This window comes from Equus caballus, chromosome 22 (genome assembly GCF_041296265.1).
Source record: "Equus caballus isolate H_3958 breed thoroughbred chromosome 22, TB-T2T, whole genome shotgun sequence".
Classification (NCBI taxonomy): domain Eukaryota; kingdom Metazoa; phylum Chordata; class Mammalia; order Perissodactyla; family Equidae; genus Equus; species Equus caballus.
In genome coordinates this window covers 492,434-511,964 of record NC_091705.1, presented here as the reverse complement: position 1 = coordinate 511,964, position 19,531 = coordinate 492,434, and the positions used below count along the sequence as shown (strand labels likewise).

Sequence of the window (19,531 nt, the reverse complement as noted above, 5' to 3'; positions counted from 1 at the left end):
CATTAAAGATAAAGGGAAGGAAAGCATCAAAAATAATTATAAGCACTTCATTTCACAAAATGGAGTAATTTGTGACAACAATAACTTAGACAGGGAAGAGGAAAGAGATGGAACCAGATTAGGCTAATGGTGATAAGAGGCTACCAGAAAATGGAGTATCTCATCTACGAGATCATTAATACAAACCTCATGGTAACCACTAAATAAAAAGTCAGGACAGGACCCACAACTAAAATATACAACTATGTACTTGGGAGGTTGAGGGAGAAAAAGCAGGAAGAAAAAAGTCAGGACAGAGACACAAATAATAAATACTGAGAAATACACAGGACAAGAAACAAGAGAAATACAGAACAACCAGAAAACAAGTGATAAAAAGGCAGTATTAAGCCCTCATATATCAATAATCACTCTAAATATAAATGGACTGAATTCCCCAACAAAAGACACAGAGTGGCTGGATGGATTAAAAAACAAGACCTAACAATATGCTGCCTGCAGGAAACACATCTCAGCTCCAAAGACAAAAACGGGCTCAGAGGGAAGGGAGAGAAGACGATACTCCAAGCTAATGGCAAACAAAAGAAAGCAGGGATTGCCATACTTATATCAGACAAAGTAGATTTCAAGATAAAAAAGGCAATGAGAGACAAGGAGGGGCAGTATAATGATAAAAAGGACACTTCACAAAGAGGACATAACAGTTGTAAATATATATGCACCTGCCACAGGAGCACCAAAGTATATAGAGCAAGTATCAACGGACCTAAAGAAAGAAATTGACAGCAACACAATAATAGTAGGGGACCTCAACCCCCCACTTAGATCAATGCATAGACCATCCAGACAAAAAGTCAAGAAGGAAATAGTGGAATTAAATGAAAAACTAGACCAAGTGGACTTAACAGATATATACAGAACACACCATCCATAAACAACAGAATACACATTCTTCTCAAGTGCACATCGTACATTCTCAAATATAGACCATATGTTTGGAAATAAGGCAAGTCTCAATAAATTTAAGAAGACTGAAATCATATCAAACATCTTTTCCAAACATACTGCTATGAACTAGAACTCTACTACAAGAAAAAAGCTGGGAAAGTGATAAATATGTGGAGACTAAACAAGATGCTACTGAACCACCAATGGATCAATGAAGAAAATAAAGGAGAAATGAAAAAATATCTGAAGACAAATGAAAATGAAAACACACCATAAAAGTTCAAATGGGATGCAGCAAAAGTGGTCTTAAAAGGGGGGCTGGCCCCGTGGCCGAGTGGTTAAGTTCCCGTGCTCCGCTGCAGGCAGCCCACTGTTTCGTCAGTTCAAATCCTGGGCGCGGACATGGCACTGCTCATCAAACCACACTGAGGCGGCGTCCCACATACCACAACTGGAAGGACCCACAACGAAGAATATACAACTATGTACCGGGGGGCTTTAGGGAGAAAAATTTAAAAATAAAAATTAAAAAAAGTGGTCCTAAAAGGGAAATTCATAGCAACATAAACCTACCTTAACAAAAAAGAAAAATCTCAAAAAGTAATCTTAACCTACACCTAACAGAACTAGAAAAAGAAGAACAAACGAAGCCAAAAGGCAGCAGGAGGGAAATAAAAATTAGAGCAGAAATAAAAGAAACAGAAACCAGAAAGACAGTAGAAAGGATCAATGAAACTAAGAGCTGGTTCTTTGAGCAGATAAAAAAACTGACAAACCCTTAGCCAGACTTACTAAGAAAAAAAGAGAAAACTCAAGTAAGTAAAATTAGAACTGAAAGAGGAGAAATTAAAATGGACACCACAGAAATAGAAAGTATTACAAGAAAATAAAAAACTATATACCAACAAATCAGACAATCCAGAAGAAATGGATAAATTCTTAGTCTCATACAACCTGCCAAGACCGAATCAAGAAAAAATAGAGATCTGAATAGACCAATCATAAGTAAAGAGATGGAAATAGTAATCCAAATCTCCCAAAAATAAAAGTCCAAGACCAGATGGCTTCTCTTGAGAATTCTATCAAACATTCAAAGAAGATTTAACACCTATCTTTCTCAAACTATTCGAAAAAATTGAAGACACAACATTTCCCAACCCATTCTCCCAGGCCAACATCACCCTGATACCAAAGCCAGACAAGGACAACACAAAGAAAGTTACAAGCCATATCACTGATGAACAGAGATGCAAAAATCCTCAACAAAATATTGGCAAACCGAATACAGCAATACATTAAAAGGATCGTACAAGATGATCTACTGGGATTTAACCAGGGACACAGGGATGGTTCAACAGTCACAAATCAATCAATGTAATACACCACATTAACAAAAGAAGGAATAAAAACCACACCATCATCTCAATAGATGCAGAGACAGCATTTGACAAGATCCAACATCCATTTATGATAAAAACTCTCAATAAAATGGGTATAGAGGGAAAGTACCTCAACACAATAAAGGCCCTATATGACAAACCCACAGCCAATATCATACTCAATGGGGAAAAGCTAAAGCCATCCCTGTGAGAATAGGAACAAGCCAGGAGTGCCCACTCTTGGCACTCTTATTCAGCTTGGTACTGGAGGTTTTGGCAAGAGCAATTAGGCAAGAAAAGAAAATAAATGTATCCAAATTGGCACAGAGGAACTGAAACTCTCACTGTTGGCAGACAACATGATCTATATATAGAAACCCCTAAAGAATCCATCAGAACCATTGGGAGCAATCCAGAACCAGGGCTAAGTTGCAGGGCACAAAATCAACTTACAAAAATCAGTTCCATTTCTATCCTCTAATAATGAACTAACAGAAAGAGAACGCAAGAATACAATCCCATTTACAATCACAACAAAAAGAATAAAATACCTAGGAATAAATTTAACCAAGGAGGTGAAAGCCCTATACAATGAAAACTAAATGATATTATAGAAAGAAATTGATGATGACATAAAGAAATGCAAAGATATTTCATGCACATGGATTGAAAGAATAAAAATAGTTAAAATGTGCATATTACTTACAGCAATCTACAGATTCATGGCAATCCCAATCAGAATCCCAATGACATTCTTCACGGAAATAGAATAAAGATATGGGGCAACAAAAGACCCCAAATAGGGGTCAGCCCCATGGTTGAGCGGTTAAGTTTGCGTGTTCCGCTTCAGCGGCCCAGGGTTTCACTGGTTCAGATCCTGGGCGCAGACATGGCACCGCTCATCAAGCTATGCTGAGGCGGCATCCCACATACCACAACTAGAAGGACCCACAACTAAAAATATACAACTATGTACCAGGGACTTTGGGGAGAAAAAGGAAAAATAAAGTCTTTAAAAAAAAAAAAAAAAGACCCCAAATAGCTAAAGCAATCCTGAGAAAAAAGAACAAAGCTGAAGGCATCACAATCCCCGACTTCAAAATATCCTACAAAGCTACAGTAATCAAATCAGCATGGTACTGGTACAAAAAGAGACACGCAGATCAATGGAATAGAACTGAAAGCCCAGAAATAAAGCCGCACATCTACGGACAGCTAATCTTTGACAAAGGAGCCAAGAACATACAATAGAGAAAGGAAAGTCTTTTCAACAAATGGTGTTGGGAAAACTGGACAGCCACATGCAAAAGAATGAAAGTTAGACCATTATCTTATGCCATATTCAAAAATTAACTCAAAATAGGCTAAAGACTTCAAAGTAAGACATGAAACCATAAAACTCCTAGAAGAAAATATAGGCAGTACACTCTTTGACATGAGTTTAGAAGCATCTTTTCAAATACCATGTCTACTCAGGCAAGGGAAACAAAATAAAAAATAAACAGATGAGACTACATCAGACTAAAGAGCTTCTGCAAGGCAAAGGAAACCAGGAACGAAACAAAAAGACAACCCACCAACTGGGAGAAAGTATTTGCAAATCATGTATCTGACAAGGGGTTAATCTCCAAAATACATAAAGAACTCACACAACTCAACAACAGAAAAACAAACAACCTGATCAAAAAATGGGCAGAGACATTTTTCCAAAGAAGAGCTACAGATAGCCAAGAGGCACATGAAAAGATGTTCAACATCACTAATCATCGGGGGAAACGCAAATCAAAACTACAATGAGATGTCACTTTAGACCTGTTAGCATGGCTGTGATTACCAAGACAAAACATAAGAAACGTTAGGATGTGGAGAAAAGGGAACCCTCACGCACTGCTAGTGGGAATGCAAACTGGTCCAGCCAGTATAGAAAACAGTATGGAGATAGCTCAAAAATTAAAAATAGAAATATTATATGACCCGGCTACCCCACTACTTGGTATTTATCCAAAGAACTTGAAATCAACAATTCAAAGAAACTTATGCACCCCTGTGTTCACTGCAGCACTATTCCCAATAGCCAAAACATGGAAGCAACGCAAGTGCCCATCACCTGATGAATGGATAAAGAAGATGTGGTGTATACATACAATGGAATACTACTCAGCCATAGAAAAACACAAAGTCATCCCATTTGCAACAACATGGATGGTCCTTGATAGTATAATGTTACGCGACATAAGCCAGACAGAAAGATAAACACCAAATGATTTCACTCATATGTGGAAGATAAACAAACACATGGACAAAGAGAACAGTTTAGTGGTTACCAGGGGGAAGGGGGTTGAAGGGTGGGCCTAAGGGGTTAGGGGCACATATATACGGTGACTTACACATAGTAATGAACACGTGCAATTTCACAATGTTATCAATTATAATGACCTCAGTGAAAATTTTTTTAAACTATCATCACCCCTATTTTATGGATGAGGAAATAACTGAGTCACAGGAAGTAAAGTTACTTATATCAAGTACCACAGCCTATAAGTCTGAACTTAGACCCAGGTCAGTGTATGTCAAAGCATTTTTAACCACTATTCTTCATTATTTCTTCTTTACAATGAGCTTTATATCATGGAACATTTTATAACTGCCTCTACCTGAAAATTTTTGTAGTATTTTCCTCCCGCAGAGTCAGTGTTTATGGATTTAGGAACTAAAACATAACTACTGGATAAAACTGAAATGTGAAAGGATTGGTATTTAGTTAAAGTCTAAAATGATCAGTAATTTCCAAAAACATGCCAAAATTTACATTTATGAATTATCCAATAGAATCCTAACAAGCTTCCTTGCTCTGAAGTCTGCTCTGTCTGAAATTAATATAGCTACTCCAGCTTTCTTTTGATTAGTGTTAGCATGGTAAATTCTTTCTCCATCCCTTTACTTTTAAATCAATATGTGTCTTCATATTTAAATTGGATTTCTTAAAGACAACATATAGTTGGGTCTTGTTTTTTGTCCACTGCAACAATCTGTTTTTCAATTTATGCTTAGAATATAGAAAATATATTTAGACCACTGACATTTAAAGTGATGTAATAGCTACCATATTTGTTACTATTTTCCACTTGTTGCCTTTGTTCTTTGTTCCTATTTTTGATTTCTACTTTTTCTGCCTTTTGTGATTTTAACTGAGCATATTGTATGATTCTATTCCTCTCTTTTCTTAGCATATCAATTATACTTCTTTTTACATTTTTTTTAGGGGTTGCTCTAGAGTTTGCAACATACAAGCATAACTAATACAAGTCCACTTTCAAATAACACTGTATCCCTTTCACAGGTAGTGTAAGTACCTTCTATCAACAACATATCCCTAATTCTTCCTTCCTGTCCCCTGTATCATGGCTATTCATTTCACTTGTACATAAGCTATAAAATGAATACATTGTTGCTATTATTATTTTGAACAGTTTCCTGTTCAATCAATTAAGAATAAGAAAAATAAAAGTTTTTAACTTACCTTCACTTGTTCCTTCTCTAATGCTCTTTTCTTGATGCAGATCCAAGTTTCTGACCTATATCATTTTGTCTCTGAAGAATTTTTTCGTTTTTAAGATTGGCACCTGAGCTAACATGGGTTGCCAATCTTTTTTCTTCTTCTTCTTCTTCTTCTTCTCCCCAAAGCCCCCCAGTACATAGTTGTATATTCTAGTTATGAATGCTTCTGGCTGTACTATGTGGGATGCCACCTCAGCATGGCTTGATGAGCGGTGTTACATCCACGCCCAGGATCCAAACTGGTGAAACCCTGGACCACCGAAGCAGAGCATGCAAACCCAACTACTCAGCCACAGGGCCTACCCCTGAAGAATTTCTTTTAACATTTCTTGCAAGGCAGGTCTACTAAGCAACAAATTCCCTCAATTTTCATCTGAGAAAGTCTTTATTTCTCTTTCACTTTTGAAGGAAAATTTCACAGGATCCAGAATTCAAGGTTGCTGAGGTTTTTTTTCTCTCAATACTAAATATTTCACTCTACTCTCTTCTTGCTCACCTGATCTCTGAAAAGAAGTCAGACGTATTTCTTATCTTTGTTCCTCTATAAGGTGTTTTTTACCTCTGGCTTCCTTCAATATTTTTTCCATCTTTCATCCTACAGTTTGAATGACATGCCTAAGTGTAGGTTTTTTGGCACTTATTTGAGCTTCCTAGATCTTTGGTTGTTATCTGGCTTTAATTTGGGGAAATTCTTAGTCATTATTGCTTCAAATATTTCATCTGTTCCCTTCTCTCTTTCTTCTCCTTCTGTTATTCCCATCCCATTACATGTATGCTACATCATTTGTAATTGTCCCACAGTTCTTTGATATTCTGTTCAATTTTTTTAAGTCTTTTTTCTCCTTGCTTTTCAGTTTTGAAAGCTTCTATTGACATATCCCCAAGGTCATGGATTCTTTCCTGAGCCATGTCCAGTCTACTAATGAACCCAAAGGCATTCTTCATTTCTGTTACAATGTTTTTGATGTAGCATTTCATCTTGATTCTTTCTTCAAATTTTCATCTCTCTGCTTACATTACCCATCTGTTCTTGCATGGTGTCTCCTTTTTCCATGAGAGCCCTTAGCATATTAATCATAGCTGTTTTAAGTGCATAGTCTGATAATTTCAACATCCTTGCCACACCTGAATGTGGTTCTGATGCTTACTGTGTCTCTTCAAACGTGCTTTTTGCATTTTAGTATGCCTAGTAATTTTTTGTTGAGATCTAGACATGATATACTGGGTAAAAGGAACTCCAGTGAATAGACCTTTAGTGATATAGTTGTAAGGTGTGGGAGGAAGGGAAGAGCTCTATATTCCTAGGATTAGGTCTCAGGTTTTTAGTGAGCCTGGGCCCCTTCACACGTGCTTCTCAGTTTTTTCTTCCCCTTGGGCAGGACAGGGTGGCTAGAGAGAGCTGGAGTTGGACATTTCCCTTCTCCAGGTTTCATCAGGCTTGGATAAAGCCCTAGCAGGTCAGGCTCTAGTAACAGTTTCTCTTGAGGCCTTGTTAAGAAGAACAGAATGGTCTGGACTATTTCAAAATGATTCCTTTACTTCCTCCTGCCAGAAGCCTGAGAGGATTTTTCTCCAGTATTGGCTGTTAGAACCTGGCAGAGCTCTTGGAAATAAAACACAAAAAAATGTATTGGAGCCTCACTACGAATGCACCCTCCTGGAATTTTTAACTCTCAAACTTGTCCACACTGAGCCCCCAGCAATCCACCAATTACAGTTTAGGTTTCTCACCTTGGCACTGGTTCCCGTGGAGGTTTCTGCTCTAGACTTTCTGCTTAGGTAAGTTGTGATTTTCTGTGTCCTCTTGTCTTTAATTTCAGGGGCAGCAATTTGCCCTGGGACCTCACTTCTCATATGGAAGTTGCTGATTTTCAGTTTGTTCAGCTTTTTACTTGTTGTTAGGATGAACTCCAACTTCCAACATCCTTACATGCTGGACTGGAGACCTAATAAGCTTCCTCAACTCTGTAAAATACAATTTGAAAAACTCCAGCTGAGGTAGGCAACTTTTTATATGCTTGAAGAGCCACTTTTTCTACTAAGAGGAACTACTGGACAAGTGATCAGAAGACACTGAAGCCTTTTTAGAGGTGTTTACAATCAGGGAAATCCCTGAGCTCCAAGATAGCTATACCTTTAGGAACCAAAGTAAATAAATTACCTTTATATTTGAGGTTTAATCAGAAATCTCAGGTAACCTGAAAGTGCCAAGAGAGAAGCCCTCTATTGCTAGATGTTAGAGGTCATTTATCAACACACTTGATAAACATAACATAGGTATAACTGGCAATTACATGACCTCTTCCTCCCTCAAACAACAAAAGGATGTTTATGGGGGATGAAGATGGCAGCATAAGAAGAGCCTGATCTTACCTCCTCCCACTTTCACAACAAATGTACAGCTACATATGGATCAATTCCCCCTGAAAAGAAACTAGAAGCTAGTGGAACATCTGCTCCACAACAAAGGAGAAAAAGGACCACATCAAGATGGGTAGGAGAGGCAGAGAAATAGCCCCAAATACCCCCATCCCCAGCATGGTGGCACACAATAGAGAGGAATGTCACCAGATGGGCACTTCTCCCAGAGAGTGAGGGGTGGGCTCCCCACATCAGGCAGTCCAGCCCCTGGGGTCTGCACCAGAGAGACAAGTTCCCAAAATATGCGGCTTAGAAAACCAACGGGGCTGACAACCAAGGGTTCCAAAGTACTAAAGGAAACAGATCCCCTCTTAAAGAGCAAACACGCAGTCTCACTCACCTAGAGACCCAGCAAAATAACAGCAGTCTGAAAAGTGCTAAAACTATATGTGAAAGAGAGTCATTTGTGAATCTAAAAACAGCAGCTAGAGGGGTGGGGGATGGTGAAAACACTCACTGGGGACTGAGGCACTGGCAGAGGCCACTGCTGCGCTCCCCACCTAACCTGCCCACACAGGTGGCTACAGCATTCCCTGCTCTCTGGCAGGTCATGCAGGTGTGAGCAGACACAGCATTCTCATGCACCCTAGCTAAAGTCTGAGAGCTCATGCCACTGTGACTGAAGAATGAGTGACAGAGGCATTATCCCACTCCCAGCCTAAAGCCGAAATGAATTCCCTTGCCCCTGGGCTGGGGCTCACAAGAGCGAGCAGTCACGACAACCTCTCACTCCCAGCAACATCCCCCGAGCCTACCATCACACAAGAGAAAAGACAGGGCACATTCCAGCTGCAATGTGAAAGCCCATGAGCATGCTCATTCAAGTCAACCCACCCCCTGCTTGTGAAGCCAGAAAGCAAGCCCTGCACCCTACACTCTCAAACTTCCTGGCTAAAGCCAGGAGGCTAATGGAATCAACACAGGGGACACTCCCTGACTGCCTGGCCCTGGTAGCTGTTGTTCCTGAAGTCCATGGAACTGTAACAATCAGAAAGACAGTTCTTAACAGGCTACCACCCCCCCAGGGCACTGCACCAACAGCAGGCTGAAACACAAACCTAGTCTTCCTATCAAAAAAGGCATATTTACCTAGCCTGGAGCTTCACCCTGAGGGAGAGGCTTCAGGTTTCCCACACATCTAGAGGCTAATGAGGCACTCTCAGGGAATGCAAGAAAGGAGATACTATCCTTGCACACCCCCTTGGCCTCACTACAGCTCAACAAGACTCCCCAGAAGGGAGCTTACACACTCATCAGGAACCCCAATATCTGCAACTATTGCCCTGGGGACACCACCACATCTCCTAGTCTGGAGGCCAGTAGGGATTCCAATCAACCTGAAACTAGGTGCTAAATGAGATCTGTCCTCTTGGAACAATGACAAGTCTTGGCACACCCTCAACAACAGAGGCACATCAAGAATAAATCAGACAGTCTAGACAAACACAAAAGTTGAGAGAGACAACTGAGTAGGGTTGAACGAGAAGGACCATCACCTACACAAGACCACACTTTCAAGATTGAGAGAGGTAGGAGTTTTCCCTAATACATAGAAACAAACACAGAGAGCCAAACAAATGAAAAAACAAAGAAATGTGCTCTAAACAAAGGAACAAGATAAAACGTCAAAAAAAGACGTTAATGATACAAAGATAAATAATCTACCTGATAAAGAATTCAAAGTAATGGTCATAAGGATGCTCACAGAACTTGGGAGAAGAATGGATAAACAGAGTGAGAAATTCAACAAAGAGTCAGAAAATATAAGAAGAACCAGTGAGAGCTGAAGAGCGCAATAACTGAAATGAAAAATACACTAGATGGAATCAATAGCTGATTAGATGACAGAGAAGTATGGATCAGTGAGCTGGAAGACAGGGTAGTGGAAATCACCCAATTAGAACAGAAAAAGAAAAAAGAATTTAAAAAATGAGGAAAATTTAAGGGACCTCTGGTGCAAGGTCAAGGATACTAACATTTGCATTATAGGGGTCCCAGAGGAGAAAAAAGAGAGAAAGGGGCAGAAAACCTATTTGAAGAAATAATGGTTGAAAACTTCCCTAACTTGGCTAAGGAAACAGAGATTCGGGTCCAGGAAGAACAGAGAGTCCCAAACAAGATGAACCCAAAGAGATCTACACCAAGACATATCATAAGTGAAATGGCAAAAGTTAAAGATAAAGAGAGAAAAACCACTAGTCACACACAAGGGACTATCAAATGATTTTTCAGGAGAAACCTTACAGGCCAGAAGGGAATGACAGGATATATTCAAAGTGCTGAAAGGAAAAAACTTACAACCAAGAATACTCTACCTGGCAAGGTTATCCTTCAGAATTGAAGAAGAGTTTCCCAGACAGGGACACTACCACTAAACAGTTCAGCACCACTAAACTAGCCTTATAAGAAATGTTAAAGGGACTTCTTTAAGCAGAAAAAAAAAGGCCATAACTAGAAATCAGAAAATATACGTAAGAAAAAACCTCACTGGTAAAGGCAACTATATAGTAAAGGTAGTGGATCAACAACTTATAAAACTAGTATGAAAATTAAAGGAAAAAAGCAGTAAAATCAACTGTAGTTACAGTAAGTAGTTAAGGGATACATGATAAAAACTTGTAAAATATGACATCAAAAACATAAACTGGGGGATTTAAAAATATAGAGATTTTGGAATGCATTCGAACTTAATGAACTTTCAACTTAAATAGACCTCTCTACATAGAGATTGTTATATATGAACCTCACGGTATCCACAAACCAAAAACCTATAATAGATATACAAAAAATAAACAGAAAGGAACTCACATGTAACAATAAAGAAAGTCAACAAACCACAAGGGAAGAAAGGAACAGAGATGAACTACAGAAACAACCAGAAAACAATTAGTAAAACTGCAATAAGTACATATCCATCAATAATTACTTTAAATGTAAATGTACTAAATTTTCAAATCAAAAGACAAAGGGTGGCTGAATGGATCAAAAAACAAGACACATCTATATGCTATGTCTAAGAGACTCACTTCAGATCTAAAGAGACACAGAATGAAAATGAAGGGATGGAAGAAGATATGCCATACAAATGGGAAAAAAAGAAAGCTGGGGTAGCGATATTACTATCAGGCAAAATAGACTTTAAAACAAAGACTGTAGCAAAAGACAAGAATGGCAATATCTAATGACAAAGGGATCAATCCAACAAGAGGATATAACATTTGTAAATATTTATGCACCCAACATAGGAGCACCTAAATATATAAAGCAAATATGTAAAGAGAGAAACTGAAGTAATACAATAATAGTAGAGACTTTAATACCTCACTTACATCGAACAATAGATCATCCAGACAGAAAATCAACACGAAAACATTGGCCTTAAATAACACACTAGAACAGAAAGACTTAATAGATACACAAAGAACATTCCATCCAAAAACTGCAGAACATACATTCATTTCAAGTGCGCATGGAACATTCTCCAGGGTAGATCACATGTTAGGCCACAAAAAAGTCTCCAGAAATTTAAGAAGACTGAAATCATATCAGGCATCTTTGCTGACTACAATAATGTAAAACTAGAAGTCAACTATAAGAAGAAAACTGGAAAGAACACAAATACATGTAGACTAAACAACATGATACTATACAACCAACGGGTCAACAAAGAAATAAAGAGGAAATCAAAAAATACCTTGAGACAAATGAAAATGGAAAAACAACATTCTAAAATCTATGGGATGCAGCAAAAACAGTTATAAAATGGAAGTTTATAGCAATACAGGCCTATTAAGAAAGAAGAAAAATCTTGAATAAACAATCTAACTTTACACCTAAAGGAACTAGAAGAGGAAGAACAAACAATGATCAAAGTTAGCAGAAGGGCAAAAAAATAAAGTTCAGAGCAGAAATAACTGAAAGAGACGAAGAAAACAATAAAGATGATCAGTGAAACTCAGAGTTGGTTCTTTGAAAAGATAAACAAGACTGATAAACCTCTAGACAGACTCATCAAGAGAGGACCCAAATCAATAAAATTAGAAAGGAAAAAGGAGAAGTTACAACCAACAGAAATACAAAAGACCATAAGAGATTACTATGAACAATTATACACCAACAAATTGGATAACCTAGAAGAAATGGACAAATTCCTACAAACACACATCTTTCAAGATTGAATCATGAATGAATAGACCAATTACTAGTAACAAAACTCAATCAGTAATTTAAAAACTTTCAGAAAAACAAGTCCAGTACCAGACAGTTTCACAGGCGAATTCTACCAAAGACTTAAAGAACAGTTAATACCTATCCTTCTCAATTTATTCCAAAAAATAGAGGAAGAGGAAGAAATGCTTCCAAACTCATTTTTTTTAAAGATTTTATTTTTCCTTTTTATCCCCAAAGCCCCCCAGTACATAGTTGTGTATTTTTAATTGTGGGTCCTTCTAGTTGTGGCATGTGGGATGCCACCTCAGCATGGCTTATTGAGCAGTGCCATGTCCGTGCCCAGGATTTGAACCAGTGAAACCCCAGGCCACTGAAGCAGAGTGCACGAACTTGACCACTCAGCCAAAGGGCTGGCCCATCCAAACTCATTTTATGAGGCCAACATTACCCTGATACAAAAACTAAACAAAGACATCACAAAAAAAGAAAATTACAGACCAATATCTGTGATGAAAACAGATGCAATACATTATGTTAGCAAAACCAAACTCAACAATACATTAAATGGATTATACACCAAGATCAAGTGGGATTTATGCCAAGAATGTAAGGCTGGTTCAATATCCAGACATCAAAGTGATAGGATAAAACTCATATGATCATATCAACAGATGCAGAAAAGCATTTAACAAAATTTAACATCTACTTATGAGAAAAACTCTCAATCAAGTGGGTATAGAGAGAATGTACCTCAACATAATAAAGGCCATATATGACAAATCCACAGCTAACATCATATTCAACAGTGAAAAACTGAAAGATTTTCCTCTAAGATCAGGAAGAAGACAAGGATGTCCACTTTTGCCACTTTTATTCAACATAGTAAGACAGTCCTAGCGAGAACAATTAGGTAAGGAAAAGAAATGGAAGGCATCCAAACAGAAAAGAAGTAAAACTGCCTCTGTTTGCAGATAACATGATATTACATATAGAAAACCCTAAAGACACCATCAAAAACTGTTAGAGCTAATAAATACATTCAGTAAAGTTGCACAATACAAAATCAACATGCAAAAATTGGTTGTACTTTTATACACTAGCAATGAATTATCAGAAAGAAAAATTAAGAAAATAATCCCATTTACCTTTGCATCAAAAAGAATATAGTAACTAAGGATAATTTAACCAAGGAGGTGAAAGACCTGTATACTCTGAAAACTATAAAACACTGATGAAAGAAATTGAAGATGACACAAATAAATGGAAAGACATATCGTGCTCATGGTTTAGAAGGATTAATATTGTTAAAATGTCCATACTATGCAATGCAATCTACAGATTTAATGCAATCCTATCAAAATTCCAATGGCATTTTTCACAGAACAGAACAAACAATCCTAAAATTTGTATGGAACCACAAAAGAGCCCGAATAGCCAAAGTAACCTTGAGAAAGAAGAACACAGCTGGAAGTATCAAGCTCCTTGATTTCAAAGTATACTACAAAGCTATAGTAGTCAAAATAGTATGATACTGGCACAAAAACAGGTACCTAGGTCAACAGAACAGAGAACCCAGAAATAAACCCATGAGTATATGGTCATTTAATCTATGACAAAGAAGGCAAGAATATATAATGAAGAAAAGACAGCCTTTTCAATAAATGGTGCTGGGAAAACTGGACAGCTACATGCAAAACAAAAAGAAACTGGACCACTATCTTACACCATATACAAAAATATATTTGAAATGGATTAAAAGTTTGAATGTAAGACCTGAAACCATTAAACTCCTAGAAGAAAACATAGGCAGTATGCTCTTTGACATCGGTCTTAGTAATATTAGTAATATTTTTTTAGACCTGTCTCCTCAGGCAAGGGCAACCAAAGAAAACATAAACAAATAGGACTAAATCCAACTAAAAAGCTTTCAAACAGTGAAGGAAACCATCAACAAAATGAAAAGGCAAGCTACTGAATGGGAGAAGATATTTGCAAATCATATATCTGATGGGTTAATATCCAAAATACATAAAGAAGTTATACAACTTAATATCAAAAAAACAAACAACTTAACAAAAAATGGGCAGAGGGCCTGAAAAAACATTTTTCCAAAGAAGACACACAGACAGCTAACAGGCACATGAAAAGATGCTTAACATCACTAATCCTCAGTGAAATGCAAATCAAAACCACAATGAGATATCACCTCACATCTTTTACAATGGCTATCATCAAAAAGACAAAAAATAACAAGTGTTGGCAAGGACGTGGAGAAAGAAAACCCTCATGCACTGTTAATGGAAATGTAAATTGGTGCAGCCACTGTGGAAAACAATATGGAGGTTCCTCAAAAAATTAAAAATAGAACTACTATATGATTCAGCAGTTCCACTGCTGGGTATCTATTAGAAAACAAAAACATTAATTTGATAAGATATATGCACCCCTATGTTCACTGCAGCATTATTTACAATAGCCAAGATACGAAAGCAACCTAAATGTCCGCTGATAGATGAATGGATAAAGATGATGTGGTATATATACAAAGAAATATTATGCAGCCATAAAAATGAATGAAATCTTACCATTTGTGACACCATGGATGGACTCAGAAGGTATTATGCTAAGTGAAATAAGTCAGACAAAGATAATTCCTTTACAACTTCACTTATAGCGGAATCTAAAAAACAAAACAAACAAACCAGCAAAACAAAAGAGGAACAGACTTATAAACAAACTGGTGGTTGCCAGAAGGGAGGAGGGTTGGGGGTAAGTGAAATAAGTGAATGAGATTAAGAGGTGTAAACTTTCACTTATAAAATAAAGTCATGGGCATATAATGTATAGGGAATATAGTCAATTATATTGTAATAACTTTGTATGGTCACAGATATTTCAGTTAAATATATGTTGGAGCTCCTTACTCTATTCTCCTTATTAACTCTCTCTCATATTTTCTACTACTTTTTCTCTCCTGCATTCTGGATAATTTATTCTGATGTATATTTCATTTCACTAATTCTTTCTTCATTTATGTCTAATATGCTGCTAGACCCACTTATTGAGTCTTCAGCAGGTGGCAGAAATGGAAAACTGGGACTAGAGACTTGTAAAACTGAAAAAATTAGCAATGTTAACATCTGAGTTATACCTATAAAAACAATTCATTCATCCATTTGTCATGGTTCCTAACCTGTCAACATGGATTACACCAGGAGCAAACCCTAAGTCAAGTATTCAAGTGCAGGTAGTTTATTTGGGGTGAAACACTGGCCTGGAATTAGAGAAGTTAAACAGGAAAGGAAGGAAGTTAATAAAGGGTTTATTATCAAGAAAGTTAACACTGTAAGCAAGTGAAGCTTAATCCTTGTGAAGAACTCTGGAAGAATGGTGTTTCTCCAACTTCAAAGTGCACAACATCACCTATTTAAGCAGAGATTCCTGGACCTCACTCCCAGGGATCCTGATTCAGTAGTTTTGGGGTGGGTTTTGTGAAAATAAATACAGGAAACCTCATTTAAAATAGAGCTGGGGAGCCCTGAAGGGGAGCTTTCATGCACTATCACTTGCCATACCTTACAGACCCCAAACAGGAAAAAGCATACCTCACAATCCCCAACAGGAAGAGGCTTACTTGACACACCCCAGCAGGAGGAAGGAAGAATTTCTCTTTGCCCAGCAACAGCGTGGCCAATGAGAAATCATCACACTCAGTCAATGAGAAGTCATTACCACCATGAACTCAGTCTCCTCCAAAAGACTTTTGTTCAAAACAGCCCCTCCCAGCTTTCATCTTTCCTCTGTAAAAGCAAGCCCCTCTCCTCTCTTCTCTGGACTTGCCTATGGTTAGCCATAGTTTGCATGTCCCAAATTACAAGTCCTCTGCTCTTCCCAAATACATTCATTTTGCTGGTAAAATAACAGGCTCTTTTGTTTTTTAAGGTCAACAGTTCTAAGAATTTGTATTTCTAACCAACTCCCGGGCAGTAGTGATGTTAATGCTACAGGTCAGTGGATCACACTTTGAGTAAGCAGTAGTATAGAACACACTTCTGAGGGAGTTATCTTGCCCAAGAGGCAAGGAAACTGGGGTATTTATCCAACAACTCCCAACAGTCATTGTTTTACAAGGCTGCTCTCAAACAGCATTAATTCCCTGGTACTTCCTGCCTGACTGCACATTGGCAGAGCAGGTGTCTGCAGCCAAGAGAAACCCCTCAGGAAATGAGTCACATGTGCTGGCAGCTGAAATCAGTTTGGCATGTATTGACATGGAAAATGCCAAGGAAATGTGAGCAGATCATTGACACCATTTGCTACACTGCTATGTATAGTGTCATGGGGAAAATACACATTAAGCAAGAAATTACACAAATAAATTACAATGATAAGTGGTATAAAAGTAAATTACATGAGGCTCCCACTAAAGATAGCCTCATATTATTTCAGATGGCAACCTCCGAGAGTAGTTGATGCTGACCAAAACAATGCACTTTTACAACTCTGTTAAACACCAACTCCAGATCGGTATCATATACATCTGCCATTACTGAATGCACAGTATCTTATTTGAAGTCACTGTGATTGGCAGTTTACATTACAAATGTGTGCGTAATTATTATTAAGTTTTCCATTTGTTTCATTTGGATAAACCTTAGCTAAGATTTACTTTGTTTTATAAACCTTAAATTGCAAATATGAAAAGCAAGCTGTTTGTTTACTTCAGTTATTTTTTTTTATTAAATGGTTTCACCAAGAGAAAACCTAAACCAGTATTGTATTTTGAGAAGTATGTTATAATTTATTCTATGTCTTTTTTATTTTGTAAATCTATACTCACTTTCCTTCCTAAATATATTTATCTCCTTAAAGCATCTAAAGAGTTAGCAACTGCAAAGTTAGGGAACAGTCCACAAAACTATCCTTACTTCAGTGGTTTCAAGCGCACACTCAGATTTGATAATTTGCTGGAAGCACTCACTGAAAGCTGTTGTACTCACAGTTACAGTTTATGACGGGGAACGGACATAGATTAAAATCAGCCTAGGTTAGAAACACATAGGACAGAGCCTAGGAAAGGAATAAGTGTGGAGCTTCCAGTTGGCCTCTTCTATGGACAGTGTTATTTTCATGGTATCAATGTGTGACAACACCCACAGAGTACTGCCAAACAAGGAAGCTCATCTGAGCCTTGGTGTCCAAAGCGTTTATTGAGGCTCCGTAACAGTCCCATGGCTGATTGCCCACATGGCTGATCTCATTTTCTAGCTCCTTAAGAAGTCAAGCTGATACCGCTTGACTCTAAGTACCATCCTAAATCACACTGTTACTATCTGGCTTGGCCCAAGGTCCCCCCGCAAACAAAAACATTTCTGTCAGGCATGATATCCCAGGGCTTAGCAATTACCTCCCAAAAGCCAAGAGCTCAGGCCAGATTTCTTTTTGGGCAAGTTTAAATTCTCTACTACACTGTGCCGTACTCTGTTCTCATTGTGTGTGGTCACTGCACTAAAAAGCCCTGACATTCTTCTTCACCTTTTTGAGCTTAACTGCCACATTATGATACTGATAAAAATATAACTAGTTGTGGACTTTTGTAATATACATGCTTCAACACTGCTAGACTCTCATTAGTATTTGGGAAAAAGTCAGTTTATTTGCTATTTGAAACCCACCCAAGACTCACGGCTCAATCTTATTCTAGTATCATCAGTGAGAGTTTTCTTTTTCCATATACAGGCATACCTTGTTTTACTGTGCTTCACTTTCTTGTACTTTGTAGATACCGCGTTTTTGCGAGACCCTCCACCAGCAAAAAGATTACGACTTGCTAAAGGCTCAAACGATGGTTAGCATTTTTTAGCGATGAAGTATTTTTTAATTAAGGCACGTACATTTTTTGTTGCTGTTTTTAAAGATTTTATTTGGGGCAGGCCCGGTGGCGCAGCAAATAGTGCACACGTTCTGCATCTCGGCGGCCCGGGGTTCGCTGGTTTGTATCCCGGGTGGGGACATGGCACCACTTGGCAAACCCCATGCTGTGGTAGGCGTCCCACATATAAAGGAGAGGAAGATGGACATGGATGTTAGCTCAGGGCCAGTCTTCCTCAGCAAAAAGAGGAGGATTGGCAGTAGTTAGCTCAGGGCTAATCTTCCTCGAAAGAAAAAAAAAGATTTTATTTTTCCTTTTCCTCCCCAAAGCCCCCCAGTACATAGTTGTGTATATATATATTTTTTAGTTGTGGGTCCTTCTAGTTGTGGTATGTGGGATGCCGCCTCAGCATGGCCTGATGAGTGGTGCTATTTCCGCGCCCAGGATCCAAAACAACAAAACACTGGGCCGCCCCAGCGAAGCGTGTGAACTTAACCACTCGGCCACAGGGCCAGCCCTCTGTCTTTTTAGACATAATGCTATTACACACTTAATAGGCTACAATACAGTGTAAACATAACTTTTATATCCACTGGGAAACCAAAAAATTCCTTTGAATCGCTTTACTGCAGTATTTACTTTACTGCAGTACTCGCTTTACTGCAGTGGTCTGGAATTGAACGCACAATCTCTCTGAGGTATGCCTGTATTGGTCTTCATTGCTATATATGTCATATTTTGCAAAATAATAATGAGGATAATCAATCTATGATGTAATACCTTTTCTTTAATATCAGGATGAAAATCTGGCTTTTTGAAAAGCTATCAATTGTACATCAGATAGTTAGATTTTCCTTTCATGAGATGATTACTATACTTGAAAACAATTACTTAGGAGCGCATTGTTCTCTCTCTGAGGCAGCAAAGATAACTTCCTAAAACTAGCTAAAAACCTGAAGATTGCTACTGTTTAAACACTAACTTTTAGTATTTATAAATTGTTACGCTTCAAATCCCCTCTGCAATACAAACTATTGAGTGATATCCATGCATGTAAAAATGCAGTATCTAATCATTCTTTTCCTTAAAGGCACAGAAACTCCGTAGCAATTTTATTTTTGGTTCCGTTAGATAGGAGAATGCCACCTGTTGCGCACTTTGTAATACAGTCATACAAATGTCT

At 38.0% G+C, this 19,531-nt stretch overlaps 1 long non-coding RNA gene across 1 annotated transcript in view; it reads right to left on the bottom strand.

The window, feature by feature from the left end:
- The window catches only part of LOC111767608 (uncharacterized), a 160,940-nt gene that overhangs the window by 67,779 nt on the left and 73,630 nt on the right, over window positions 1-19,531 (bottom strand). The gene's annotated exons all lie outside the window — the stretch shown is intronic.